Here is a 24,549-nt window from a genome sequence, read left to right as displayed (position 1 = left end):
TGTGGGAGCAAAGCATATTCTGAACAGTGATCCATAATAACCAATAATACTGATTAACAAAAATATCTAGAATATTCTCTATACCATTCTTATAGTATATTAAATGATATCTGCCGTGTAGTGAATACAAGATCAAACACAGAGAATGTACTGATTTCATCCTGAAATGAAAATATCTATCCTGCAAATTCAATTGGAAGATAAACATGAGATGATCCACAGTTGTTCTTTTTTATAAATTCTAAAGACCTAACATGTACTTAGTTAAGTAGATTCCTGGATCAAATTAATTACATGATTGTACACATACACATGTTAGGACTAGAGACAACTGTATTAGAACTCAGTTTTTCATAAAGAAATCCTCTCTTAGGTTTAGTTTCTGTAGAGAGAGAGAGAGAGAGAGAGAGAGAGAGAGAGATGAATATGCTTGCTTTGAAATGCAATTAAAAATCATAGGCATGATAACATGAAAGAAGGTGGGATTATTTCCTTTTCTTTCAAATAAAAGAAACATTCAATAATAAGGTTGTCTGCTATTTCCCTAGAAGATTTGGAATTTTATTCATTGGTAGTGGAAATGTCAAGGGTTCCTTGACGGCTCAGGAGGTAAAGAATCCACCTGCAATGCAGGAGACGCAGGAGAGCGGGTTTGATCCCGAGGTCGGGGAGATACCCTGGAGGAGGAAATGACAACCTGCTCCAGGATTCTTGCCTGGGAAATCCCGTGGACAGAGGAGCCTGATGGGCTACAATCCAAAGGGTCAAAAAGAGTCAGACAATACTGAGAAAATAAGCACACACACACTGGAAATGCTGACCCTTGAATTAGTTTAGGGAGTGGAGTGGACATATCTATTGTAACAAAATAAAAAGAATGGTATGCCAATACTATTATAGATTCTGTTAACTATATTTTATGCTATGATGGTAAAGTCATGCGACATAGTACCAGCTACCCACCGTACAGAGATTTTACAAGGATGCACTGAATTGGCTGCTGCACATAATTTAGGGGCATAAATTTAGCAGCATAAATCAGAGCTGAATAACAGCTGTGGTCTAGACAACCCCCTCACTCCTACAGCAAATATTCTGAAGCCTGTTGGGGTGCAACACACACACTCTATTAGGGCCCCATTCAAGGATCCGGGGCGCTTCGCCAGCTCATGAACGCTGAGCACTGTGATTGCTTCTGCAGGCACACAGAGCTTCTTGGAAAGGTGAGCAACAGGTGTGGCTGAGAAGCCTACTGAGATGAGGAAGGAAATCAGGGATGTGACTCCAGGCCCTGTGCTTCTATCTCTGGCAGAACAATGAAAGGTGGGGGGAAACCTGGAGGACCACGCCGAGTGAAAACGGTCCCACCTCAACTGCCGGCCCATCTGAGGGGCAAATACAAGCTACCAATCCATCCTCTAATCAAAGGATCTTATATTAAGAGAAAGTGAAGTGAAGTGAAAGTCTCTCGGTCGTGTCCGACTCTTTGCGATCCCATGGACTATACAGTCCATGGAATTCTCCAGGCCAGAATACTGGAGTGGGTAGCCTATCCCTTCTCCAGGGTATATTAAGAGAAGGCTGCCACTAAGTAAATTGCTCTGTTCATTTAAGACTGAGTAGAATCAGCAACTCTCAGGGAACTAAGATTCCTTGACGGCAAAAGAAGTTGAAGAGCACAGAAACACTGCAGCCTTGGGTGGGTGGCGAGTTTTAAAACTGTGAGGGTGGCCTTTGAGCTCTGGCTCTGCAAAGGCATGAAAAGACGAGTCAAAAATGGGTGGGAAAGGACTCAAAGATTTTAGAGACCGTCCCCTCCCCGGCTCCTTTGTAACAGAGGCAACTGATTCAATGATACGTCCTGCAAATGCTATGCTTTTAAATTAATAGAGATTTGTTTCAAGTGAATATATTCTCTAACTGTAAGATAATTTTTCCCTAAATAGAAATATAAAATTCCTCTGAGGTTTATGGAATGTCCCCTAAAAAATAATGTGCTTTGATGGTTTGCAGTAGGTCTGTCTGTGCCCGTAGCTTGATTCCTTTGCTACCCTGAAAAGAGCCCTTATGTGCAGAAGGGAGGGGATGGCTTTCCACCCCTTTGCAGAAGGGTCCTCTTCAACCCTTTCTTTGAGGCCTCCCAGGCCTTCTTTAAGGTCTGAATATACAAACATATTCTGCACATGTGGGTGTTTAGAAAATGCTATTTGATGAAAATGATGATGATTTCCTGGAAGTGAGGGCTTTTCATCAGAGGGATGTGTGACTGTTGGAGGCTTCTGATTAGATTCTCTTGATCTCTTTTAAAAATAGGATGAATCTGCTCATCTGTTTGGGATGGTTGAAGGGTAATCTCATCTTAAGGCAGAGGAAGGATGGGATGACTTCAAGGTCCCATCTCATTTTATGAGTCTGTGAAGCAAGATCATTTGTGCTGAAGACAAAGCTTGAAGGTTCAGTGTATAGAAGACGGTGACCATCTGCTCTGTCTCCTTGCTGGTTGCAGATGAGGAAATGTGCTTAAATTTGAATGTGAGGGATTAAGGCGTAGAGGGGAGCATTTCCTGACTCCAAGGACGTGTCGAGCTCAGAAGAGACCAGAAAACGCAGTCAGTTTACTTTCCTGGGTAGACCCAACTCCACAGTGAAGAAGACCCTTCACTCAGTGGAGGAGAAGGTTCCTGTGTTTCCTTCTCCTCTGTCCTTTACAACGTGTGCCTGCTTTTTCTACTAGAGTTGTTACAGCTTCAGAGCTCTTCAAAAGGATCCCAGGGAATGTGCTGACTGAGCTAGAACCACAAATCCCCGGGTTGACACTCATCATTTTATTTGTTAAAAGACACCCAAGAGTCTACGGTTGTAGCTAGGATCCACCCGAAATGACTTTACTGTGCTCTCTTATTATTCTATGTAGCATAAGACTGACCACATATTACGAATTGCACTAATTTTATTAATCTCAGAGGTGTAAACGCAGACATTAAAATATCATATTAAAGTCACTTCTCTCCCAATTTTCCACATAGCTAAAACAATGATCAATTCTTGTTTTTAAAAGTCTTTATGCTTGAGGATTTTAGAAATTTTATTTTAGAAATATTTGAAAATAAGTTAATTATCTAGACATTGTACTAATACTTGGTAGAGGTGCTCCACCTGCACTCTTGAAAAAAGAGAATAATTGGTAGAAACTATTAATAATTTTAAAACAACTATTATTATGAGGGATGAAGTAACATGAGGACAACCAAATAATTCAGAATATCCATTATATAAAAGCTGTAGGGAGCTGCTTATTTATAATAGTATTTTTGATGTTTAACAACTTAAAAAACATCTATTACAAAATATCAATATCATAGGAACTATATAATTTATTTAACATTTATATCTTACAAACAGAGTAAGGTCTATGTTCATATGGACAAGATATATATGTATAATATATAAACATGATATATTATATGTTAATATATATTTATTTATAGTGACATTCATTGTTGTTGTTTAGTCGCTAAGTCATGTCCAACTCATTGTGACCCCATAGACTGTAGCTCCTCTTTCCATGGAATTCTCCAGGCAAGAGTACTGGAGTGGGTTGCAATTTCCTTTTCCAGGGGATCTTCCTGACCCAGGGACTGAACCTGAATATCCAGCCTCTCCTGCATTGGCAGGTGAGTCCTTTACCACTGAGCCACCTAAGAAGCCCTATTTGATCCTAAAAAAAAATATCAAAAATACCAAATAGTCAGAATGTAAGGTGACTGCTAAAATCCAGATTTAAAAAATTATTTCAAGTATGACCTAATAATATAATACACACACACACACACATACAATATAGCTTGAGACCCTGTATTGTAACCACTGTATAAGAAACTCGTGTCATTTAAATGGATACTGATTTCAGAATACCTAAGCACAGCCACTTGAACTGGTCAGATTGCTGTGCTGTGAGGTGCGTAGTCGCTCAGACTTCCCAACTCTTTGCGACCCTATGGACCGTGGCCCACCAGGCTCCTCCATCCGCGGGGATTCTCCAGGCACTGAGCTATAAATAACAGAACAAGTTTAGAGCAGGGTCAGTCAGACTCCCCGGGGTGCAGGGCTCAGGGCAGCCCTCCCCATCCACAGAGGCTGGCAAGCCCCCTGCTCTCAGCGGGCTCCAGAAACCCGGCCACTCCCTGCACACGTGACGGTCAGGGACTGCTTCCTGCCTCCGTTTTTCTGTCTGCCAAAAGAAACCTTTTCCAGGAAGTCCTCCAGCAAGGAGCCTCACCTCTCATTGGTCAGAACTAGGTGTGGGGACCACCTAGCTCCCAAGGATGATGCTTACCGGCCTCGGGGAGCAGAGGTTTGCAGGCAGAGGCCTGGGGATAATGTCAATTTCCATAAACACATGGTTACCTGAAGGACGGCGCCAGGAAGCAGAAGGGGCGCTGTTGATTGGCCGAGGAGAGTAGGGCTGGGTTCTATCCCCGGGTCAGGAAGATATGCCCCGGAGTGGAGAAGGGATTGACTGTCCATTTCAATATTCTTGCCTGGAGAATTCCCTGGACGGAGGAGTCTTGGGGCTACAGTCCAGGGGGGTCACAAAGAGTTGGACATGACTGAGCGACTAACACTTTAATATGATAGAAATGTCCCCCTTTATGCATATCTACACAGATATACAAAAAAAAAAAACAACTAAAAACAGTAACAAAAGCAAACCAGAGAAATTATACTAATCAGAGTCATCTGCGTCAAGAAACAAGAGATGGAGTCTCTCCTAGTTTCATTTGCTTACTGTACCAGCCAGATGGAAAGTCACTTTAAAACCACACCAGACTTTTCAAACCATCAAATCAAGATGTAGTTACCATTTCCCTATGCTTTGCATACAAAAGTAAAAAAAAGAAAAATAGAATTAATCTTAATAGAATCAAAACCTTAATATTTACATTTATTCATCGAACTGGAAAATAATTTTTTAATAAAGAAAACACTGGTGTCTTTGGGTATTTTTTTCATCCGAAGAATGTGCTTGAAATTTTTATATTCCATCTATATAATTATGTGCTGCCACTGTAAGATTGTAATTCCATCCTGATTAAAGAACATTTTGTTGTTAATGCAATATGCTATGTGGTGATTTTTCTACAAGCCAAAAAAAACAGACTGTTTAAAATCCACATAAGTTTGAAATGTGTTTATATTTTAGATGTGATTGGCATTGGTATTTGTTCTAAGTTCCATGGATGTCAACACTATTCCCATTCCTGAATATGCATGGGTGGGTGGGGGTGTATTGAGAAAGGAACATTGATGATTTCACTATAACATGATACTTTGATTTGTGGTTGGAAAATAAATTAGACCCATACTTTTTCTTAAATTGATAAAAGATACAACAATAAAATTAATAGAAGACTTAAAAGAATAGTCAATATTGCCATCAAGTATTTTTAAATACTATAAATATTAAATCGATATGTGTCCTTTAATATATATGTGATTCTTTAAATTTTATATATATGGTTGAATTACCAGCATAACTACTGAATATTGGATAGCTTTTCACAGTAAAGTTTCAGAGTCAGGTGATACAGTTCAGTTCAGTTCAGTGACCCCATGGACTGCAGCATGCCAGGCTTCCCTGTTCATCCCTAACTCCCAGAGCTTACTCACAACTCATGTCTATTGATGCCATCTAACCATCTCATCCTCTGTTGACCCCTTCTCCTTCCACTTTCAATCTTTCCTAGCATCAGGATCTTTTCAAATGAGTCAGTTCTTCGCATCAGGTGGCCAAAGTACTGGAGTTTCAGCTTCAGTATCAGTCCTTCCAAAGAATATTCAGGACTGATTTCCTTTAGGGCTAGGAATGGCGATAACTTTATTTTCTACCCAATATTGATCCCCTATTTCTGCCTCAGCAGATGGAAAGCAACTGGCCCAGCCAAAGATGCTCCTGAAGTTCCCACTTTCAAAGCCTCTTTCACCTGGATGTGGTCAAATGACGTAGTTTCTGCCAAAAAGATGTAAATGATGTACAAATGGGTGACAGTCACCAGGGTTTCTAGGAAGGCTGCTTGCTTTCCAGATGAAGCAGAATGTACAAACTTTTCTCCTGCCCTCCTTTCCATGTTTTGAATGTGGGCATGAAGCTTAAAACATCAGAAATCACCACAGTTCAGTCCTATGGTCAAGGATGAAAAAATAAGATGTGATGGTTTTGACATCAGTGTCACTAATGCCAAAAATCTACCCATATCCAGGAAAAGATAGATCCTCATTTTTTAAAAAAGCATTGTGAATCAGATTTCCTTTTCCCTGTAGCTGAAAACTTTAACTGACACAGTTTTAACAATAAAGCCATAAAAATATAAGAAGTATTGTGTCTTCACCTAGTTATGTGAAAAACTGCAGACAACTCCATAATCCAGTCATCACAGTCAAATCAGAATTGAAATTTGTTTTAAACATGAAAGTGAAAATATTAGTTTCTTGGTCATATCCAACTCTTTGCAACCTCATGGACTGTACCCTACCATGCTCCTGTGTCCATGGGATTCTCCAGGCAAGAATACTGGAGTGGGTGGCCATTCCCTTCTCCAGGGGATCTTCCCAACTCAGGGGTAGAACCCAGGTCTCCTGCATTACAGGCAGATTGTTTATCATCTAGCCACCAGGGAAGCCCAGCTGACTACCTAAAATTGTCCCATGGAACACAGGAAAGTTAATTACTTAGATATTAGTGAATATAATTTCATCACCCAATTCTTGGGTAAAATAATAATTTTATATTTGGCAGTTACTGTATCATTTTGATTGTTCATGACAACAGGGAGTGTGTGGGAGTTTCATTACAAGAAGGTACATTTTGGGCAGAGAGGTATTTTTATAGTTGATCAAATTTTAAGAAATTAAAAAAATATTCACATGGTGTACAAATTTACAAGTTTCTTTTGGTCTCACATACTGTCTATGGCATTTGCAATAGCCCATGTTTAGGGGGAAACATAAGTTATTGTTAGATAGTGAATGAAATACATACTCTGCTACGTTTTGAGAACAGTGCCCCACTGCCTGTTTCTTGACTCGTTCATGGTTTAGAGGAAAGTGGTCAAGAGTTTAGGCTCAAGTTGTTGTTTTTATTCAGTGTCTAAATCATGTCTGACTCTTTGCAACTCCATAGACTATAGACAGCCAGGTTCCTGTGTCCATGGGATTTCCCAAGCAGGGATACTGGAGTGGGTTGCCATTTCCTTCTCCAGGGGATTTCCTGACCTAGGGATCTCCTGCTTAGCAGGCAGATATTTACCACTGAGCCATCTGAGAACCTTAGATTCAGGAGTCAGACTTTTATTACACACATCACCTTGGGCCAGTAATTTGCCTTTTCAGATCTCTTTCTTACTGCTAAACCTGGAATAAAGGTAAATACATCTGTTTTAAATGGTTTTTTTGGGGGGGCGAGGTTAAACATATCAAAATGTATATCATTTAGAACTGTGGCTCTTTTATTAGTTACTGAGTAAAATAGACAAAAAGGACTTCCCAGGTGGTGCAGTGGTAAAAAATCTGCCCGTCAGTGCAGGAGACTGGTTGGATTCCTGGGTCAGGAAGAGCCCCTGGAGGAGGAGATGCCAGTATTCTTGCCCGGGAAATCCCATGGACGGCAAGGTCTGCCGGGCTACAGTCCATGGGGCTGCTGAGTCGGACGCCACTGAGCAACTGAGCACACAGAATAGAAAAGAAGACAGCTATTAAAAAAAAAAAAAGCTGGAAGTAGCCTGAACTTATCAGCTTAAAGGAAGATTGGAATCCTTTTACAAACAGAGCTCCTCTTTCTACCAGAAGAGATTTAATAGTCACATTCACTGATGGTGGAGATGCAATCTGCATGAAGCTTGGATAAAGTCAATGGATTTGCTGGAGAAATGGTGTTGGCTATTGAAAGAGGGAACAGTTGCTCAAAAATTGACAGCTAGGGAGATATTCCCTGAGGCTGAGGCGAGCACAGAGGCGCGATGAAGAGAACAGCTTTGAGGGATGAGCCCAGTAGCTGAGTAGGAGGAACAGGAAGTGGCCACCTGGGTGAGTGGGAGGTGTCCTGGTGGGGGATGGGGGCGGGGGCGGGGCAGTTTCTTTTCATTTGCAAAGAAACCCCAGCTTCCTGCAATGCCTGGGGTAGAATAGGCAGAGTTTCTTACAGCTGTGCTGTAATACTGAAAAGGAAGGGTTACTAGAGCTGGTCAAAAATATATATATATTTGTTGACATTTTTCTCTCTGTCTATTTCTATACAACTTTTGCTCGGTGGTTTCCAGTTTGGGATTTACCGTCATTGCACAGGTTTGCCCAAACAGTTGCCCTTGGTCATCCCCATTCTACACGAACCTTAGTCATTCATTCTTTTAACGTCTGCTCAGAGTTCACGCAGATCAGGCACAGCAGTATTTGGATGCCATTATTGAGAGTAACTTTCAAGCATCACCACTTCAGATCATGCGTTCGTGATTCTGGTGCCAAACGAGGTATGTAAAGGAGTGATGAATTTCAACGAGTCCTCCAAGGGGCTGCTGACGGAACCCGGATGTGCTCAACACCAAATGGAAAATAAAGCTGAAAATGCTGTCTTTTAAGACTTTGATTAGAAAATTGAAATTTTATTAATAATACCCAGCCATACTTGTGTCTGTGTCTGTTAGGCGCTCAGTCGTGTTCAGATTCTTTGAAGCCCCATGGACTGAAGTCCCTTAGGCCCCTCTGTCCGTGAAATTCTCCAGGTAAGAATACGGAGTGGGTTGCCATTCCTTTCTTCAGGGGATCTTCCTGACCCAGGTATCGAACCTGGGCCTCCCGCATTTCAGGGAGATCTCTACTGCCTGAGCCACCAGGGAAATCCCTGGCTGTAATCACTTTCCTATTAATATGCCATTTAATGGGACTGATAAAGGGTCAATAAATTGTTTCTTGACAATTACAAGCATGACATTTAGGCTTTACCCATATAGAACCTGCAAAGCTGTGGTCAGGCTGTCAGAGTTGTATGTGTGAATTTAACTGAGTGTTTCTTGTTTCAAAGTGAGAAGCATGGAGTGTTCAGAGCTGCATAGCAAAGATTTGGATTAAACTGACAAAAACAGAGAACTGCAGAGTTAAAGCTGTCATATCACATTTGAGAATCCCTCTGATGTAAACCACTAATACTTGATGTCATATTTGTAAATACTGAAATGTGAAATCACTCTGAAATGTGAGTGCTACTATTCTTGCCCCAAATGTATTTTCCTCTTCTTATTTACAACTTCCAGTGCTCTGACGATAAAGAGCTAGTTTTACAAGACGTAGTCAGCCAGTTGAAATGTTTGATGTCTCTGCATTATCTAAGGCAGAATGGAGTTGAATCGCAAAACACATGGAAATCATTTCCATCAAATGACAGGACAAGAAAGGTGTCCTTGGATAGCTCAGCGTGATGAATTTAAACTGAACATTAGGAAATTGATCTCTAATGCAGGTGTCTTTCATTTAATTTCTTCTCCAAGGTAAGGTCATTTATGATCTATTGTATAATGCTGTCAGGAAATTAGGCTATTATCAAGTGTTTCTTCTTCACAAAGAAATCCTATTAAAATATACTACTTGTATGTATAAATAGAACAAAGGTCATGTTATAATTATAGAACAAGTAGGATAGAAAGAAATGAAGCTAATTATTCCTTTAAACACTTGTGAATAATGTTAACACTTGAGGGCACAATTGTCAACAGTAAAAATCTTTCTATTCTATTTTTATTTCAAAGAAAAAAACTAACAGAATTTAGTGCTTTAAGAAAAAACACATGACAATAACAATGGATTGCAAAAACTATCTCTGTGGGTTAGTTATAGAACTATAATATATATGCACTGGTATAGCAAAAGTAGATGTGTTAGTATATATACAATCTATATATATGTATGTGTATGTGTACATATATATACAGACATACATGTGCACACGTGTATGTGTAATGTAATGTTCCTTTCCTCTTCTCCAAGACAGAAATGTAGTAAGCTTCAGAAAAGATGAAAAATTAATGCTCCTAACAATTTTATCCCCAAGGTTTATGTTTTTCCCCAAGTAAACATCTTTTATGTCTAAATATTTTTTTTTTTATCTTTGTGAATATATCTCTGGGTCTTAAATACTAACAATCATGCCACATTTTTCCATAGTGGACATTACTAGTACTCATCGATACTTCCTGGACAGATGATACAATTAACTTGTCTTCTCTGATTCCCATGAGTCATGACCACATATAGCAATGCTTTTAGGCCCATAAAATACCAGGGGAAGTGGAGTGTGTCAGCCCTCAGAGGAGACATTTTAGAAGCAGTTCTTGATTATCCAGGTTTTCTCTCCCTGAACCCTCAAGTGTCATGTTCAGATGGAGGTGTCACAGGTTACAGCATCAGGCTATCATAGCTGACATATAGTAGAAACCTGGTTCCCTTGGCATGTCTCTGAACATACCCAGGTGGGCAGTGTGTGAACTGGAATCATTTTTGTGCTTTTAAGTCTTTGGGATTTTGGTGCTCTATGTTATTTCAGAAAAATTGGTACTTTTCTTGCACTGTTGGCCCAATCCCTCCCTTATTTTACATTCATATTTTAAAGAAAACATTTTCTTCTAGTCCTGTGTGTTTAGTGGTAATATTAGTAAATCTAAATCACCCTTAAAATATGCCTTTCTTCATTTTTTATCTTTATTAGTATAAAATTTATAAATATATAATTTGCATATATATGAAAAGAAGCATATTTAATCTCAGAATACTTCTTTTCATATGGAAATCTGAATAAATTCATCTTCTTCCTTAAAAAGCAGTTATTGACGTGAACGCTGGATGAAAGAATGGATTGAAGGATGTGTGGGAAGATGGATGGATGAATGAATGGATGGAATACTGGCTATTTCATTATATGCAACAAGTAAATTAAATCTCTGAAACTCCTTAGCTTATAAAGGATGTCCCTGCACTTTGAGCTCTAAAAACGCATTTACTTTCATTACCACTTACTTACTTTAAGCCATATTTTATTTAAAACACCCTGTTCTCAAGCAATATTGGTAACTGGGCATGTCTTTCTTCTTGATCCAGACAAAAATTTAGAAATCAAGAACTGTGTGCTATATCTTCATATTACACTTCCCTACATGGAACCAGAGAAAATGCAAAGATTTCTAAAAGCGGTAAGAATTGGATATAGAATGTTGTTACCCCCCCCCCTTGAATTCTGTAACAGACTTAAATCCTATAACTCAATTACTTAAGCCTCAGTTTCTCCATTCAAAAAGGGAGGTAGCATCTGTCTGAAATAAATATTTAATATAAAGCACAAAAATACATATTAGGTCACCAAATGCTAGGTTTCTTTCTCACTATTTACCTCACACACACAGTTCACACACTTTGTGTAAAGTGAATCAATAAATAATTAATGCAGCTACTTAATCCATCATCATTTGAACTAATTTATTATTTGAGATAAAATGTTTTAAGCTGAGCAGATGTTTGCCTGTTTGACCTTGTCTGTGAATGATAAATTTCACTTCTCTCATTAAGAATTTCCCTAAAGGCTTGATACATCTAAGTTATTTTCAAGATTTAGAGAAAAAATAATTTTATGGAAAAATTGAGAAGTTTTGTGCAAAATCGAATGTCTTTTTTGTAGAAAATAATATCTGCATTTTAGGCAAAGGATTCAGGGCAATTAAAATAATAAACATTCCACACAAGAACTTCCATGCCAATGGTATTTAGTACCTTCTTAGAATAGTATAATCTTTGTGTGAAAAAACATTGTCTTATGTTTGTAACATCATGGATTAACTTAAAAATGTACCTGCCTCCCCCAAGAAGTACAGTTAAAGATAGAATGTTATTTGGAAGAAAACTGTCAGATTGGTGACTAAATTTAATACAGATGGCCAGCAATTGTCTATCCTGTTTATGTAGATTGAAATAACAGATTTCAGAATTACAGAGACTAGCTCGAAGTGGCCTGTGATTCGAGAGGAAGAACTAGGGAAAATTCAAGAGAACTTCTAGAGTTAAAATTCATACAGCAACATGACTAAGTCCATGTCAGAAGCAGGAAGGGTTGGTAAGAAATGACGTTCCTAGCTCAAGTGTCTGGGTAAAATAATTTTTGGCTTCCCACATTTCCAAACTCTTGAGTTATTCGGCCTCAAAAGTTTTCTCCTTGAACCTTGCCTACTTATTGTCTAATTCTTCATATGCTTTACTCTAAAGGATTAGCAGGATTTAAGGTTTTTCAAAGCAATGCACGATCGGAACATGGAATGTTTCAAAGAATCCCTGGGTCAGGAAGATCCCCTGGAGAAGGAAATGGCAACCCACTCCAGTATTCTTGCCTGAGAAATCTCACTGACAGAGGAGGCTGGTGGGCTATAGTCCATGGGGTCACAGAGAGTCAGACATGGCTGAGCATGAGGCTTCCTCTGTAGCCTATCTGGGTTTGATCTTTAGTGATGGAGAGCAACTGGTAATTATACTCTATCAAAAAAAAAAGAAAAGAAAACTGTGTAAACACAGCATCATTGTACATTCAGCTGCCTCCACTTCCAGGGTAAAGAGCACTAGATTTCTTCCAGTGACTATAACATGAAAAAATGCTACTTAAATTCAGACACTTATCTCCAAACTTTGCTTATCTAGGATAACGTGTGGGGGATCAACAGGTAACTACTTCAGATAGAAGGTGTAAGAACTGAGTCACCAGCTCAGTGATGTGTTAGAGCCAACTCACACCCATCAGCAACAATCATTTGTGCTCAGAATTTAAGGACATCATGAAAGTAACTTTAAATCCACCACAGTGGGAATATTTACACCGGAGGAATTAGCAGATGCTATAATCAGGCTCTCCCCACCAACCATGATAGCCTAGTGTTAGGCATTTCCCTGTGATTGACTGCCTGGGTTACAAATGCACAGGAGCGCTGTAGCAAGACTTTTTCTTTTGGTTATGCAAAAACAAAGCTTTCTAAAACCAAGTCTTCAGGTTGCCACAAAAAGATGATTGGAGTTGGCTCCTAAGTGTAAGCCTACTTGGCAGTTTAATATGTCTACAGTATTTATGAGAGGCACTAACTTGGATAAATAATGAACATCCAGAAAGATAGTAGACCCTTGATCTTGAGCCAAAAGAAACTTCTCTATAGCTCTCTCCCTAATAACACTGGAAGTGTTTTAGTTCAATGAAGAACCGCAAGGGCTTCAAAAATACTTTCAGGTTAAAGAAATCAGGTTGCTTACCAATTATTTTTTGTAGTCTGTCTCCCAATGACTTTCCTTTTAAAAAATGCTCGATAATAAACTCATTCCAGTAAAATAAAAGTTCCTGGGACCATGACCTTGTTATTTAATGATATACGCATCCTTTGATTCATGTCAATTCAGTCTCGTTAGTCAAGAGAACTCGAAGGATCTCACATCCTCTAGTCAACTCAAGAAATCCATGGTTAAGGAGTGGGGAAGACAGACTCCTCTCTTCTCACAGGCCAATCCATCCTCACGTCTGCCCTGAATGTCTGCATTTCCTCTCTACCTCAGATTAGTTACCAGAGGGACAGAAACATTCAGATGTGCTGAGCATCAAATGTTACTGGAAGAAATACTAAGCAAACGGGATACTTTTGCAAAAGAAAACTGGCCCCAGATGAAAAAATCAGGCTGCAAGGCACATTAACTTTATTCTGTACCCCACCTTAACCGTGACTGATGTTTTATCTGGTAATAGAATTGTACAGTCGCAGGTGTTTCTCCCTCTCTTTCTTTTTTTTTATTAAGGTGCAGGAGATAAGTTTGTTATTTTATTTTATACAGGTTTTCCTCTCGTAGTTTTTCGGAGTATATATTTTTAGGTTCTATGATTTCATTATTCTGTGGATTTATTTTCACTTCCTTTTCTCAGTACTGGGCCTGCACACTCAATCTGAAGGCTCATGTTTTTCTTCAGTTGTGTCAATTTCCCCACTTTTTTTTTTCAAACAGCATTTTTCTGTTATTCTCTTTCTCCTCCTATTTTGGGCATGTGTTGGAGTCTCTCAGTCTGCCCTCTTTGTTTCTGAATTGCTCTTTTATATACAATCTGTATGTATACCTGTGTGCCTGTGTACACACACACCTGAGAAAGTCATTCTTTAGTATATTCTATTACAGTTCAGTCACTCAGTCATGTCTGACTCTTTGTAACCCCATGGACTGCAGCACACCAGTCTTCCCTGTCCATCACCAACTCCCGGAGTTTGCTCAAACTCGTGTCCATCGAGTCGGTGATGCCATCCAACCATCTCATCCTCTGTCATCCCCTTCTTCTCCTGCCTTCAATCTTTCCCAGCATCAGGGTCTTTTCCAATGAGTCAGTTCTTCGCATCAGGTGGCCAAAGTATTGCGATTTCAGCTTCAGCATCAGTTCTTCCAATGAATATTCCAGACGGATTTCCTTTAGGATGGACTGGTTGGATCTATTACATTTGGGGTGAATTCTTTCCTGCCGTCCCCAGTCTAGACACTACCTATCAAGTATTTTTATGACAATGATATACCTCTTATTTCTACTATTAATATGTCTAATTCATTTTTTCCTGTAGCCACAAATGTATTTCTGCATCTGTTTATTTCCTAATCTTTTTAGTTCTTTATATGGATGCTGTGGTAGACAAATAACATGGTAGACAAATCGACAGCCCCCTCACCGCACTCCAAGATGTGCGTCTCCTCATCCCAGGACCCTGTACATATGTTAGCTTGTGTGGCCAGAGGGGACTGTGTGGATGTGTTTATGTTAAAAATCTTGAGATGGGAAGACTAACCTGGATTGTGTAGGTGGGTCAAAAGCAATGCCAAGAATCCTTACCAGGAAGGAAGGCATATGAGAGACAAAGGGTTGGTTGGATGATAGAAGCAGAGGTTGGAGTGATGGGTTTTGAAGACAGGGGGAAGAGCCCAGGGCCAAGGAAGTCAGGTGCCCTCTGGCAGCTGGGAAAGGAAGGGAAGCAAGATTCTGGTTACAGCTTCCAAGATGAAGCAGCCCAACTGACACACAGATTCTGACCCAGAGAGACCCCTGTTGGACGTCTTTTAACCTAATGTAAAATGACACATCTGGCTGTTCCAAGCCACTGTATTTGAGGTCATTTGAAATTATAGCAGGAACAAGAAACTAATTCTCTTATGTCTTTCTTCTTCCTTTTGAGAATATTTACCATATTTAGAATCTTTTTTTCTATTGTTCTGCTATATTTATTTTATTTGCAGTAGATTTATCTTTTTTTTTTCCCTTTCCCCATAATCCTACTCTTCCTCATTAGAGACACAGTTCTGACAGTTTGTCTTGTCTACACCCTGCCATCCCCCCATGTGGCTCTGAGGTAAAGAATCCGTGTGCCAATGCATGGGACACAGGAGACTTGGGTTCGACCTCTGGGTAGGGAAGATCCCCTAGAGAAGGAAATGGCAACCCTCTCCAGTATTCTTGCCTGGAGAATCCCACGGACAGAGGAGCCTGGTAGGCTACAGTCCATGGGGTCGCGAAGAGGTGGACACGACTGAGCATGAGGCTTCCCCCCTTGCCTGTCCTGAAGTCTCCATTCCAGAACTGAGTCTCAGAACAGGGCACCCTTTCCACTGGGATAAACTGGATGCCTCAGGTCCCACAGTGCATCCAACAGGCAACCCGGCCCTCCCTGGCTTCCTCCTCTTCCTGCCATAAACCTCGCTGCCTAAGCCTTAGCCCCAGGCAACAGTCAACCTTACATCTTTTTTCAGCATCTTTTCCCAAGTCGGGTAGCCCAAATGCAGACTCTTATTTAAGCAGTGAAAGTGTTCCTGCCCACTCATCTTGGATGTGGCACCCAGGCTCCTGGTACCCAGAGAAGACGAGCAAGCCCCTGCTTTTGCCATCCTGCCAGGCCCTTCAGCTGTGCCTGCCTTTGCCCTTTCTTCCTGATCATGCCCATTGACATGCTCATGCTGCTTTTGACCATCTAAGTGTTTTCTCTATAATCTATATCATATTGTTTTTCTCTGCAGTTCAGGGGTGTGTCTCAAAACATGAATGTAAAAAACATCACCACGAATAGATGCCTTCACATCCATCTTGTGTGTATGTAAGCTCTCTATCTTGCAGCTAAGCAATATACTATTCTTTCCAATGCCGATGCAGTTGAATGTGCAACGTTTCCTGGAGCTCTGAGCTGAGGACAATCCTGAGCGTATATCTGTGCTTGCTGGAAAAGTGTGCCATCCTCGGTTAATGAGGGGTTTAGGGTAGGGGGTGTGCCCCTCACCCACATAACATATTTGCCAGGATGCAGGCAGAACCCTGAGCTGTTAGAGTTACTTATTTTCAATCAACAGTGTCATGTGTGTGTCCTCAGTTGAGGAGTCCAACTCTTTGTGACCCCATAGACCGCAGCCAACCAGGCTCCTCTATCCATGGGATTCTCTGGGCAAGAATACTGGAGTGGGTTGCCATGCCCTCCTCCAAGAGATCTTCTCGACTCAGGGACTGAACTTAAATCTCTTGGCAGGCAGGTTCTTCACCTCTAGCGCCACCTGGGAAGTCTGCAACATCATTAACTCTAAATAAATTAATTTTGGAAGGGAATTTTTTCTAAGTCCAACAGGAAGTGGGGAAACATTTTTGGATGAGTCAGAGCAGATCACCTCCCCAGCACTCCTGTCTCTAGTTCAATGAAGAAGCATGCTGTCACTTCTCGGCAAAGCCTCATGGAAATAGTTTGGTGTAAGAGTTAATGTATTGTCTCCTACAAGGCAGTAAACGTCAAGGATGGTCTTAGAGTCAGTGGAGAACATACCATTAGAAAACATAAAGTCCCTCAAACCTATGCTGAAGTCCAAGATCAATATTTTCATGTCTTTTACAGCATTCCAAATGAATCCTAAAAAGGATGTTCTAAATACTTTAAGTTTCCTTTTAATCTGGTTAAGCAAATAGCAACAACAAGATGTGAAAATTTGGCAGACCCAGAGATGTAAGCAGATCTATAAATACAGGCTATCTTTTGTGGTCAGGCAGTTTTAACGTACTTTACACATATGGAATATATATTTCCATGAGCCTTTGGGGATAGATTCATTTTTTTTCCAGTGTGTGTTGATCTATCTGTAGATATGACTATATATCTCTATGTAGTTCAAGTTAAAATACATATCCATAGAGGCGTTAAAAGAACTCAGGTGATATTAAAATTACAGAATTACACTTCATTCTTATTTTAGGAAAAGAACACCTTCATCTATAAGGAGTCATGTGAACACTGATTTCGAAGAAGAAAAAAAATTAAAGTTATATGTTAACTGAAATGAACATTGATTTAAAAACTTAACCCAGATTGAAAATTTGCTTAACAAAAGTTTAATTGCTATAATATTATTCCCACTACGAGAAATGATTTAAAGATAATTAAAATATATAGAAAAATGCCAATATTCTTTTAATAATTCATAGCACAGTGATGGGAAAATTATAATTGTGTAGCTATAAGTAAAGACATTCAGAGGGCCAGTCCATTCATTTATTGGCAAGCTTCCTTGCTTTGCCAAGACCCTTAAAAATGAACTTGCTCATAACCTTAGACTTGACTAATATTCAAGTGATGGCACATGAAAACTCTGAGTGCAAATGTTTCAATTAGTTAAGAAATGTCATTTCTAGCACTTTTATTTTCACTTATACATTCTGATTTACTATTCACTGGGTCATACTGCATTAGGCATTGATTTAATATGTCCAATTTAAGATATTATCCTTCTCTTTTACTCTATTTGGTTCCGTGTTCCATGTCTAATCTCGTGTCTGTCACTTACTCCCAGACAACACAAATCCCATTCACAAAAGAAACAGCTTTGGTCCTCTTTCCTTTCAAATGCACCAACAGAATTTCTTTTTCACTTTTGCTTCTCAAGGCCACTGCGCCCAGAAAAATATCCTAATTAAAATACAAAGTTTGATTCTACTTTCTTCAAGGATTACTGGAAACTAAAAAGGTGAGAGGAATATAGATTTTTTAAAAAATTGTCTGAGCCCTGATAGAGACGTCTTTGTTTCACATTGGTAGCTTTCTTTTCTTCAACATCCTGTACCTTGTGAGGGGGGAAAAAAAAACCAACAGTGACCGTGACGCGCTGATGAATGTGGACATCACTGGAGCTCGTTTAACGCACACGCTGTTGTACTAGTTTAATGCACACAGGTGACTGTGGACAGAATTTCAGAAAACATCTCAGCAGCGATGCATGATGCATGCAGAGAAGAGCTCCCTGTCACCTACTTTGTTGTTCTTTAGGCGTTAAATCATGTTCCACTGTGTGTGACCCCAGGGACTACAGCCCGCCAGGTTCCTCTGTCCATCCTCCAGGCAAAGAATACAGGAGTGGGCTGCCATTTCCTCCTCCAGGGGGCCTGTCTGACACAGGGATCAAACCCACGTCTCATGTGTCTCGTGCGCTGCAGGTAGATTCTTTGCCACTGCATCACCTAGGAAGCCCATCCTTACCATCAAATAATCTTTGCTAAAAGATTCGTTCTCTCTTCCTTTCTTCCTCCTTCCTTCCTTTCTTCTTTCCTAACTTCCCTCCTTCCTCTTTTTTCTTAATACTTTTTTCTTTCTATTCTCAGTGAGATTGCATGCATAGCAAAAGAAAAAGAAATGCAACCCTGCGTAGTAATCCCTTCAAGGTATTTAGTTCACTATTAAAAAAAAAATCAAATGAGCGCATTGCTGTGTTTTGAACTTAGTGTCTTTGCTTATTCCTTTAGGTCTGTTGTACCAGAGGTCCCCATCCTTTTTTGGCACCAGGGACTGGTTTCATAAAAGACAACTTTTCCACAGCCCATGATTGGGGAGTGGGGAAGTTTCAGGATGATTTTCATAAGGAGCGTGTAACCTAGTTCCCTCGCATTTGTAGTTCATGGCAGGGTTCACACTCCTATGAGAATCTAATGCCACCACTGATCTGAAAGGAGGCAGCACCCAGGCATTAATGTGAGCAACGGGGAGTGAAGTACAGATGAAGCTACAGCTGAAGTCTCACTGGCTTGCTGCCTCTCACTGCCTGCAGTGTGGCCGGGTTCCTAACAGGCCACGGCCCAGGACTGGGGTGGGGATGGGGTTGGGGATGAATGCTCAGCCTCATCTGCCCTAAAAGGTCCAATTTAATCCAGAAAAGAATTACCTTGACATTATGAGATTCTATTATCTCTACTTCCCCACTTTTCAGTAAACCCTGTAAATGAATACCACTTGCTACCATTATATTTATTTTTTTTTTCCATTTATTTTTATTAGTTGGAGGCTAATTACTTTACAATATTGTAGTGGTTTTTGTCATACATTGACATGAATCAGCCATGGATTTGCATGTATTCCCCATCCCGATCCCCCCTCCCACCTCCCTCTCTACCCAATCCCTCTGGGTCTTCCCAGTGCACCAGGCCCGAGCACTTGTCTCATGCATCCAACCTGGGCTGGTGATTTGTTTCACCATAGATAATATACATGTTTCGATGCTGTTCTCTCGAAACATCCCATCCTCGCCTTCTCCCACAAAGTCCAAAAGTCTGTTCTATAAAATGACTTTCACCAAGGAAAAGTGAATCAGTTGAGGGAAAAAAAAAGAAAAAAACAAGAACCATCCTTTAGAAAGTTATAGTTGTACATGGATTATCATTAGAAGAAAATAGAGGAAGATGCATTTAATGATGTATATATAGCGTACAGGAGAGTCGAGATGTTGAGAAATAAGAAGTTGAGAAATAAGCCCTTTGGAGTTTTTAGCACAATGTTTAACTTCATGGGAATCCAGCCTTGGGTTTGGAGTCATCATTCAAGACCTTTTTGCTCATTCTCATCATGAAAACCAGTCAATCCTAAAGGAAATCAGTCCTGAATATTCCCTTGAAAGACTGATGCTGAAGCTGAAGCTCTAATACTTTGAGCATGTGATATGAAGAGTCAACTCACTGGAAAAAAACCCTGATGCTGGGAAAGACTGAGGGCAGGAGGAGAAGGGGACAACAGAGGATGAGATGGTTGGCTGGCATCATCAGCTCACTGGACATGAATTTGAGCAAGCTCTGGGAGATGGTGAAGGACAGAGAAGCCTGGTGTGTTCCAGTCCATGGGGCCACAAAGAGTTGGACATGACTGAGTGACTGAACAATAACAAGATTAAAGAGATGTTTCATATACTTGAACTTTTGATATCTTTGGATTACTTGAGGGCTTTGTTTATAAGCTTAGTTTTTTTCAATTTATCACCCAAATTCCATGTTATTATACATGCCCCAAATCTAAAAGCTGAGTTCCCATAAGGGAATTGTTTGAAGCTGTGCACATTCATTTTCACATGCAAGAGTACATTGAAAGAAGCTCTTCTATCAGAATGGAAGAAGCCAAGCTCCACGTTCAGCTTGATGATAGCTCTGGGCAGCAGCATGCACTAGAGTTGAGAGGAACGTGAGAACTCAGAGGTGAAATGACCAGCCCGAGAGGACACAGACAGCAGAAAATCTTGGCAGTAAAGCCCAGATCTCCTCGCTGTCTTTCTCAAGATGTAACTCCAATAATACGCTGTCATCAGGGAGAACTAAGCTTTAAGACACATCATGGCAAGTTAATTTTAGGGCATTTTTTTTTTGCAGTTTGATCTGTTTTGTTAAAATGATGCAGGTATGTTCAAAAACTACATCTAAACAAAAAAAAAAAACATAATAAAATGGAAAGGCAGGTAAAACATCCACCTCACTGACATTATATTGTTAAGGGACGTGTTCGGGATGGCAGCCAGAATTCTGTCGTGTCCATGCAGGTGCTGTTTGCTGTCACACACGTATCTCTCCCTTCCTTTCATGTTAGTGCAAGTACACCTTTTTACATTTGGCCAATCCAATCTCTTTCCTACCGTTCAACAAAACATACAGTAGTTCATCAGAGCAGAAGCAAGCATGTGCAGTTTTGACATTTCAGCAGCCAAAATTCTAAAGATTTACAGCTATTAATAAATGTTTGCAAAGCAAGAAAGGCAATTTTAAAATGTCACAGCACATGGTAATGAACTCACGGGGCTGAGGCTCCTGACGATGAGGCGTTCCAGTAGGGGAACCGCTTCCTCTTCCACAGAAGACAAGGAAGGGGTCATCCACATTTGGTGAATTTGTTACTGAAAGGGTGTATGTGTCCGGCAGCTTGCCACCCAGAAGCCAATAAACAGGCCAGGCTGGTGGAGAGACGAGTTTGTTTTATTTCAGACGCCGGCAACTGAGGGGGGTGCAGGGTGGTGGACGTCTGCCCAAAGGCCGACTCCCGGCTCCCCTACTGGGGAAGCCAGTGGGGTGGGAGCCTTCACAGACAGAAGGCGGGGGCTACCTGCAGAAACAGCACAATCAGCTCTGCCAGTCATCTGGGAGTTGGTCATCGGGGGTTTGACTTACATCATCATGGTTGTTTTGGGCACCGTTAATCAGTTCCAGAGTCCATTCATCCCCATTTCTTTGAGGGAATTGTGGCAGCTCATGTCCTGGGTACAGTCTAGTTAGGTTCTGGGTCATCATTAGTTAAGTTCTTCCACCTGGGGTTTCAGTATCTGTAAGATAGCTCACAGGATATGGCTCAGAATATTATCTATAGCCTTTGAGAAAGAACTGAACATCTTTGACCATGCTTAACGACTATGTTATTATTATTTAGTCTCCTTTGACTATTTTCCTTTGCTTCTGCATTTTTCACTTTTCTGATTAAACTTATTTTTTGACTACAGTTTTCTAGAGACAAGGCAGGCTGAGGACACAGTGGGGAAGGCACAGGGACCACAGGGTCTTGTTCCGCTTCACGGTGACCAACGACACCTACTCAGGACCATGAATTTTGGAGAAGAGCAACCGATCTGGGTCGAATTGAAAGCTAAGTGGCTTTCCATTTGGAAGATAGTTAAATATTCTTGCAAGTCTTCAGAAGAGCACTAAGCATCTTACTCCAGAAGGAGTGCCTCCTGGGGGTGCCCATGAGCGCTCTCAAGTTTATGGAGGAAATATTCCCTCTCAAGAAACTTGGGTACTGCAAGGACCCAGAAAAGGAAGGTCCCCAAACTTCTGAGTGGGCCTCAGCTAGAAGCCCCTTTGCGGTGCTGACATCCCAGCGGGACCCTGGGCAGCAGCCCATCAGAAGTGGCTTTAGGACCACAAGGGCTTCAGGATCACAAGCCCTAAAATGAAATGAGAAGGCCCCAGGCGGAGCCCAAGAACAGGAGTGCCTACGGCAGACAAAAGGGCCGTGTGGGAAAGCCCGAGTGCTTGGCTTCTGCTAACTGAGGGGAAAACAGATCACTGAAGTTTAGGTAATTTCCAGGCTGATGGTTTCAACGCTGATTTGTTAGCCGTTCTACTTGGGGTGTGTTGTTTATAAGCTGAACTCAAACAGAACAGTCATATTTCACAAGACTCGGATTATGTTTCTTTCTGACTGTATTGTCTGGACGGTGAGGTCCATGACAGGAGTCCAGGGACCCAGGAGCAGAACTGCGTTTCACCCGCTGACGCCCAGCTGGGCTCTTGTGCCCCTTCCTCTCGCTGGTTCCTGCAGCGCACGTTTTCCTCCAGAAACTTTAGAGAAATCATGACGTCCCCCGAGGCGCTACATGTAGGGTAAGTGGTTTAATGCTCTTAGACGAGAATTGCCATAACATCTAAATATTTTCCAAATGGAAAGCATTTGAGCTTTCAGTTCCATCCAGACTGGCTGTTCTTCTCCAAGAAGCATTTAGAACGCCCATTTCACTCTCTCTCACACACACACACCCATCACACTGCACTGTTGCTCTGTAGCGACCGTATTTTATCAGAAGAAGCAAAGCTGGCAACAGAATTATAAAGACTGGGTTTTTTTTTAAAGCTTTATTTGCCCACCTGCCAGTGGAAAAACCAGGATTGTCTGAAAATAATAATACTGATTTTAACACCAGGAGATCAGTCCCCTGCATAATACTTGGAACAAGAATGGTTAGTGATTCACAGAAGAGAGACCAGAGAACTTGGATGGTGTTAAGACGACACTACCCCCTGAAGAAGAGGCTTCTCTACTTCATTGAGGAAAAGGAGCTGGAAGATAGCATCAGAAACCATGATGCACACGTGCAGCGAAGGTATCAAAGCGAAGCAGGAAGCTCTTTGTGACTCTTATGACACAATGTGGACTCAATACACCTAAAGTTATGCCTCCATGAGCCATATAAAAGCCGCAGAAAAGAAACGCCTTCAGATTGTGACATAGGAATACCTGGACTTGGTGAACATCACCTCACTATGAAAGTCAAGATTTTGATGCAAAACCTGGTCCAAGCATATTAGAGACATCCCTTATGGAAATTTCCCAGAGCACACTTTTATCTAGTGTTGATGTTAGTCACTCTGTCGTGTCTGACTCTTCGTGACCCCATGGACCGTAGTCCACCAGGCTCCTCCGTCCATGGGACTCTCCAGGCAACAATACTGGTGTGGGTAGCCATTCCTTTCTCCAGGGGATCTTCCCAACCCAGGGATGGAACCTGGGTCTCCTGCATTGCAGGCAGATTCTTCACCACGTGAGCCACCAGGGAAGCCCTTTTATCTAGATGCTCCTTAAACAACTGTCTTAGACAGCCCCACTGTGCAGCTTTTATTAGAGGAAAAATTATTAATAGCATCTCCCTTTTCTCTCACTTTTGTTCTGGTTCAGAAAACAGATTATGTGGTAACTAGACTCAGAGCCAAATGTTTTCACAGTGCCATCGTTTTACATCGAGGATACAGCATGCTTAAATACTCTCTCTGGCTTGCAAACAAAGCAGCAAAGCATCATCTACAAGAACTGTTCACATAGAGATTATTGGGCAACAGTCTTGGATAGCATGATATAAACGTTTGAGGAGAAAGGATCTGGGGAGCCTGTGGAGTAGGGAGTACTAGAAATCTGTCGTCCTGCACAGGCAACAACTGCACCGGCAGACTCTGATATAATTGCTTTGGAAGTCTGCAACCTATTGAAGGTTTACAACCCAGGGAAGGTTGGGCAGTAAACTGGCTAATTTCTGTCATTACAAGTTCTTAGCACAGCAGAAACAAACCATCCTACACCCCTCAGCTTCAGGGCCCACAGTGGTGGGTACCTTCCGAGAATGGCTTGCACACGACCTGCAAAGACATTCAAGGGCCCTGTCCACCAAGCACTGAGGATCCGTGTTCTGGTGTTGCTTCTGGGCACAGAAGTGAAGATGGTGAAGCCAAGGTCGTGATTGCTATCCCTCCCTCACCTTCCTTTGGCTGGGGTCACTTCCAGGGGCTTTAAAGAGCCAACATGTTTCCCCTTCACTCTCTTTCACTTTTTTTTTTTTTCTTCTTTTTTTCTTCTAGGAGTAGGTCATTGAGGACCAGGGCATTCAAAAGCAACTGTGCATACAATCAGTCCCTGACCCAACATGGTTCAA

At 41.1% G+C, this 24,549-nt stretch overlaps 2 long non-coding RNA genes across 2 annotated transcripts in view; both read left to right on the top strand.

Moving 5' to 3' along the window:
* The first annotated feature begins 8,147 nt into the window (after positions 1–8,147).
* On the top strand, positions 8,148–10,136 carry LOC139036233 (uncharacterized). Its single transcript, XR_011488939.1, has 2 exons — positions 8,148–8,774; positions 9,074–10,136. It is a non-coding gene; the product is annotated as an uncharacterized lncRNA (long non-coding RNA).
* A 12,408-nt stretch (positions 10,137–22,544) lies between these two features.
* LOC139036232 (uncharacterized) overlaps positions 22,545–24,549 on the top strand; it is a 37,645-nt gene continuing 35,640 nt past the window's right edge. Inside the window, exon 1 of the long non-coding RNA XR_011488938.1 lies at positions 22,545–22,732. This is a non-coding gene — a long non-coding RNA (uncharacterized lncRNA). The remainder of the gene's footprint in view (positions 22,733–24,549) is intronic.

The sequence above is a fragment of the Odocoileus virginianus genome, chromosome 8, assembly GCF_023699985.2.
Source record: "Odocoileus virginianus isolate 20LAN1187 ecotype Illinois chromosome 8, Ovbor_1.2, whole genome shotgun sequence".
Lineage (NCBI taxonomy): Eukaryota > Metazoa > Chordata > Mammalia > Artiodactyla > Cervidae > Odocoileus > Odocoileus virginianus.
The sequence above is the reverse complement of the archived record's forward strand: the minus strand, read 5'-3'. Positions and strand labels throughout refer to the sequence as shown.